This window comes from Armigeres subalbatus, chromosome 2 (assembly GCF_024139115.2).
Source record: "Armigeres subalbatus isolate Guangzhou_Male chromosome 2, GZ_Asu_2, whole genome shotgun sequence".
Lineage (NCBI taxonomy): Eukaryota > Metazoa > Arthropoda > Insecta > Diptera > Culicidae > Armigeres > Armigeres subalbatus.
In genome coordinates this window covers 275,076,815-275,082,814 of record NC_085140.1, presented here as the reverse complement: position 1 = coordinate 275,082,814, position 6,000 = coordinate 275,076,815, and the positions used below count along the sequence as shown (strand labels likewise).

Sequence of the window (6,000 nt, the reverse complement as noted above, 5' to 3'; positions counted from 1 at the left end):
GTGACTTGAATTGGTTTTAATTTGTGTCCATTAAATTTAATAATTTGTTGACCGTCTGTTAAGTATGATTCTAGCCATTTCAGGAGACCTGGTTCAATTCCAATTTTTTGTTATTTGAAAAGCAGCATGGATATATCAATGCAATCAAAAGCCCTACTAAAGTCCGTATATAGAGCTTTTACATGGTTGCCGCTATCCATTGCATTCAATGAATAGTCCACGAACTGAAGCAAATTTGTTGAGGTCGAGCGCCGTGTTATGTTGCGTATCAGTGATTCTATTTTTAATTAGCCAAAATAGCTTTTCGTTGACAATTGCTTCGAAAAGTTTTGGAATGCAAGAGATAAGGGCTATACCACGATAATTACGTACGTCTGATTTCGGTCACATTTAAATATTGGTACTAAAAAGAGCTTTTACATATTTTTGGGAAGATTCCAGATTCGAGGGACTTAATAAAAAGCCAAAATATTTTGCCAGATTTTTCATGAATACTGGTGAAAACGTGTCAGGGTCAGGTCTCTTCGAAGCATCCAAGTTCATTAGAGCGTCGAATATTTCCTGCACTTGAATTCGATTTACACCAACATCCCCGAAAAATGCTGGATAAAATCGCGGTCGCGATGTTCTTCCGAAAATGTAGTATAGATTTCTTGGAAAAAAAAATGGCAAAAAATTGCAGTTTTTCCGAGCTATTCCTAACATTTTCGTTCAGATGCTTTACTGATGGAAAATTGTTTGATTTTTGTTTTCACGTAATTGAGTAATTCTCGCTGAAACCGGGCCACTATTTACCCGAGGTTCTTAAAAATGCCTAAATTTATATTCTTTCGAAAGCTTTCGGCGAGTATATTAAGGATCCGAGGTTAATTCTTCAGAAAGATGAACTCCTCGTTAGTTATACACGAAATAATTTTAATGGACCCCTCGATTTTTGTCAATTCTTGACTCACCAAAACTATTATAACTTCAGCATTTCTCAACCGATCGTAGAGATCAGCATATCGCTGGAAAGAGGAAGAGTGTATCCTCAATTTGCAATAGTAAAAATAGAAGCAGCGATATTGAATTTGGGCGCCATCTTGGGTTTCTTTTTGAAAATGTCTTCAATAGTTCCTCAAGTAAGTAAAAATATAATAATTTATTCCATATGGTGAAAGGAAAAGTGCAGAATGCTTTAATAATAGCAAGCCGCTAAAAATAAATATATTTGAAGAGTGGAATAAACGTTCGTACCACGTTTAATCAAAGCTATTGTTGTTATTGCAATAAGGGAATTGCCAAACGTTTATTCAACGTTTCAAAGGTAATATATATACAAAATTGGAATCGGATACATGAGAGATTATGTTTACTGATAACGTCAATTATAAGACTTCATAATATATAAGATTATGTTCGTGTTTAGATTGTAATATAGTTTTCAAACGTTTGTTCGATGTTTCAAAATCAAATTATTCAAACATATGCAACACGATTAATAGAATAAAGTTTGCAAGTTTAAGTTTTTGGTATTCAGCTAGTTGATCAATATCCATTTCAGTTTAGAAAGAAATCATTCGGTAACGTTTATAAATGTATTATTCAAAAACATAACTAGAAGCGGAACAGAAGCGAGTTAATTATGTCAACAATGTTTGCTCAATTTGTTTTAATACTACAATATTGTTCAGCTTCGAATGCTTATATTAAACCTTAGTTCGACAATGATGACTATTTGTGGTTACTGATTGTTTCTTGGGTATAACATTCTCGCGTCTGATTTACCACCACAAGTAATTTAAACAACAAACCGTTCAAATAAGTTGTAGGAAAAACACAGTGCTTCATACAACCCTTTTCAAAATTCAGCTTTGATAAATGAGTCTTACTCTGACTAAATAATGCAAACCATTTCTGATTGTTAGTCTAAATCAGATTCATGGAAATCGTCGTTGTCAGTAGTTGTCAGTTATTAAATGAAAGCTTTTCTATGCCCGCCATTGCATGAGTTTGTATCTTGTGTGGCAAGAACAATAGATACACTATGGCCAGGGAGTCGAGAATGTTTCCAACCCGAAAACATTTTAGACCGGACCGAGTATTGAACTCACCATCTACGGATTGACAATCCTACTAGCGCGTCACGCTTTTTGTATTATGACTTTAAAAATGTTTGTATAGTTCATCATGCTTTTTGACCCCTCCCGTTCCCCTAAAAGTGTGACGTATTTTGCGTATTATCATCAAGACACATAAATGAACAGAATAAATGCATCAGTACCAATGAGCTTCATAGAATTTCTAATATTGAGAGGCATTGCAGTAAATGTTGAATTTTTGCATTTTGCATGCAGTCTTGGACAATTCTTGAATGTTTTTTGAAGAAACGAGACGCAGAAAATTCAGCACTATTGCACGAAATGTTTGGACTGGGTAAGTGTATTGAGCAAGTCGCTTAATTTGAACACGAATCGAGAGTCTTAATATGCCTTTTTTCGAGAGTCTTAATATGCCTTTGTTCAATATTTGGCAAGTCAACTGAATTCAACTGAGTTGATCAATTCGATCAATTCACTGCCCTCCCTGTCAAAACGTAACATAACGAACACAATTTTGCATTTGATACCATAGTGACTCACATCATCCCCCTACAGCATTTTCCATTTTCAATTCTCTCGGCGAAGGAAAAACGCGCGCGCGAAAGTTCAAAAGTTTGAGAGAAGAGCATTTCCGCCTGATGGCGCGCGCTTTCAAACAGCAGAGCAGAGAGCCCTGCCTGAGGACGCAGCCATCATCTGGGCGCGCGAGTTTGTTTTGCTTTCTTTCCTCCTTTTGCGACAAGCCGCCGCCGTCAGTCGAGCCGAAAAACCGAGAAGAGAGTGCCGCCATCGCCGCATCGCATCGTTTCGTCATTCAGCCAGTTGGTCGGCAGACAAACGAAACTGGATAACAGAATCGGAGGTCGTGGAAGCATCATCAGTAGACTTTTATCACTTGTCGTGCGCGGTCGAACAAAAGGATTCTAACGGTCGGCGTCGGAATACGTGTGAAAATCCGTTCGGATTGCTACTAACTGGCCGGTGTGTGTATTCGCCGGTTTGTGATCTGAGTTGAAATTAATTACAGTAGTGCAGTGAATACACTATAAAAAAAATACACAAGAGGACCGTGTGTTCTACACATACATTTGCGCAAATTGTCAAAACAAATCAATGTCATGTGTAAAACTTACGACTTCGCTCAATCAAAACTCATCATCCGTTCATGAACCATCCACACGGTATTAACGTGTAAAACAAATCGATTTGGATTGAATGGCTTGACATGTTCGCTTGTTTTCTAAATGAATTTGATGTATAATCGTGTTGAATTTTATTTGTTAATGAATGTATTTCGTGTTTTCTTTCATATGTTAACAATGATACAGGAATGCAATTTCCGCCCGGAGTCCGATTTTCGCCATCGGATAGAAACCCAATACAAAAAGCATTGTTTTGCGATAACTTCCAACGAATCAACGGTGGAGGTATATAAAAAACAATCTTTCATTGGTTTTCAATTCTCTAACGTAAATCGAATTCCGGACGGATAAAATGAAATAAAAACAAATTTTGTACAAATGTATAACATGTCTTCGCCATCGCTAAATAAAGTTCCTAAATAATGAAGTTGAATCATTTGGTTGTATAGCAGCGGCTGTCGTTGTCGTTGGCATATTTACACTCGATACTCGAACAGATCCTTGCCGTCTCCATCTCCAGTGGACCAAAAAGCTCCATTACTGTCCTACGACCGATTCCATTGTCATCCACAATGTCAAGAATAGTATGTGCTGGCCATGATATGTTGATTCCAGCTTGCCGGTATGCATGTCTCTTCGAAGGAATTAAACGTTCTGATGAGGCATTCTGTTACACGAATGTTAAGGGAAAAAAATATTTGTTATTGATTTTATTATTATTATTATTATAATTAAAATAGAAGTATGGTATTTTCTAAAGTCGTGTTTCATTAATAACTTACCTGGTAATAAGATGGTGGTTATTGTATCGGTGAGCTTCTGACCATTGAATTTTTTGATGTTCCGAGATCTCGAGTCCTCTGATAAAAATTGTTGGATTGCTGCGATATTGGTGTACTCTCCTTGCAGAACTCGGGCTGTTTATACGGAAAGGAGAATATTTTTCATATGCACGGTTTTAAAAATATTTTTCATGGGGAAAGTAGAATCAGCTTACCTCTGTCAATAGGAACACATTTTCTAATCCGATGCTTCTCCCTATAGGCTACCAGATAGACATATGCTAAATATAAAGATTTTTTCATAAAGAATCAAGTACCTCGATTATTCTTTATAAGAATGTAATTTGGATCTTTTTAGTTAAATGGCTTTACTTATTGTCATAACATAATTTAGTACTAATCCATCAAATTCAACCACCGCAACCAATATGTATTTCGTTGTCTACAGTGTCTCGACTTAATTCAAATATTTTTCTTGTTTTTAACCAGAATTTTAGCAAAACATTAAATTACTTCAAAATACCAGCTGAAAAAAAGTTAGTTTATACGAAACATGTGCTTTCTCTTCGAAAGAGTGACACAATTAGATGGTTCGAATGCCTACTCAAGTTTGTTTGAATCAATTAATAACATTTGTTAGATAAATATATGAGATCGCGGTGTATCAAGTATGGAATTGGCTATAAACATTGTCATTTGAACTGAGTTTGTGAAGAACATCTCAGTGATATGAAATGCATTAGATTTCATGGTGTAAGTGGAATTGAAATTCATACATTTTGAAACACATGGGTCATAGTTGTATTTGTTTTGAGTATCCATTGGTATGCACATCAATTCGTGGTGTAACAAGTATGGAATACGACATAAACATTGGCATTTGAACTGCGTGTGTGAAGAACATCTCAGCGATGTGAAATCCACTAGAGTTGATGGTGTAAGCCGATTGAAATCATCCATATTCCGAAACACATGAATCGAACGTGTATATTTTTATCAGTGTAGTAGAAGAAAACTCGAACTCAAAGGCTCTACCATCGGAAGTTACTATTTTTGGGGGAAACTTGTGTCGCTTTAAATTTGTTGTGCGTTTCGATTTAAAGGGAGCCTATTGTTTTGATTTGCGGAAAACGGCCGCACGGACTAGTGGATTCCAATAGGAATCGTCGCTTTTGTCGGCGGCTGTGGACTTCTGCGTATTAAAGGCGGTTGTAAAAGCTCGATTCTATGAATGGAAAATCGGAACAGGTGAGTAACGGTTCTTGCTTTTACTATTTAAAAAACTCCTTTGTTGCGAATCCGTTCATTTGCAATTGATTTTCCTCTCATGTCCACTGAATGGATTTTAGTGAACGGTTATTTGCATCATCTGGGCTATGTACGACAAAAAATCAAATGAAAGGGAACTAACATGACGCTATAATAGTAAAAAAGTAGCAGAAAAAAATAGTGAAGTTGAAGTGTTTTTGCCTTTCGCGTACAGTTGTAAAGTTGTACCGAAAGGCTATCATTTCACTCCAAAATCGAACTTTTTATATAAATCTCGGAGATCCATGATGTTATATACCAATCGACTTTGCTCGTCGAACTGAACAAATATCTGTCAGTCCGTGTGTATGTGTGTGTGCGTATGTGTGTGTGTGTGTGTGCGTATTTGTGTGTATGCACACAAAAACCGAAAAACATTAGCCACTTTTTCATATAGTAATTCTTAATCGATTTTTTCGGAAAAAGTTGCATTCAATTGTAATTGTAATTTTTATTGTGTACGACAACTTTTTAGTTTACACTGTACATTAAGAGTAAAATCAGCAGTGATTCAAATCGTTCGGGGCTGTCAGTTTGAATATGAATCTGAAACATTAATTTTCCCAACCCCCTGAAGCGTTTGTTGGTGTGGCGCTAGTGCTGTTCTTAAAGTTTAAAGCTCCGTTCATATTGCACCGATTACATTTCGCGCAGGTATTTAATTATGTATCGCAAAATGATTTTCGA

At 36.3% G+C, this 6,000-nt stretch overlaps 1 protein-coding gene and 1 long non-coding RNA gene across 3 annotated transcripts in view; one reads left to right on the top strand and one right to left on the bottom strand.

Moving 5' to 3' along the window:
• Positions 1–2,870: 2,870 nt before the first annotated feature.
• The window catches only part of LOC134212267 (uncharacterized), a 125,104-nt gene continuing 121,974 nt past the window's right edge, over positions 2,871–6,000 (top strand). For both annotated transcript variants that reach the window (XM_062689971.1, XM_062689970.1), the window contains exons 1-2: positions 2,871–3,078; positions 5,006–5,253. The gene's annotated coding sequence lies outside the window, so the exon portion shown is untranslated. The remainder of the gene's footprint in view (positions 3,079–5,005; positions 5,254–6,000) is intronic.
• On the bottom strand, positions 3,131–4,482 carry LOC134212268 (uncharacterized). Its single transcript, XR_009979233.1, has 3 exons — positions 4,221–4,482; positions 4,006–4,140; positions 3,131–3,890 (listed from the first exon to the last, which is right to left on the bottom strand). It is a non-coding gene; the product is annotated as an uncharacterized LOC134212268 (long non-coding RNA).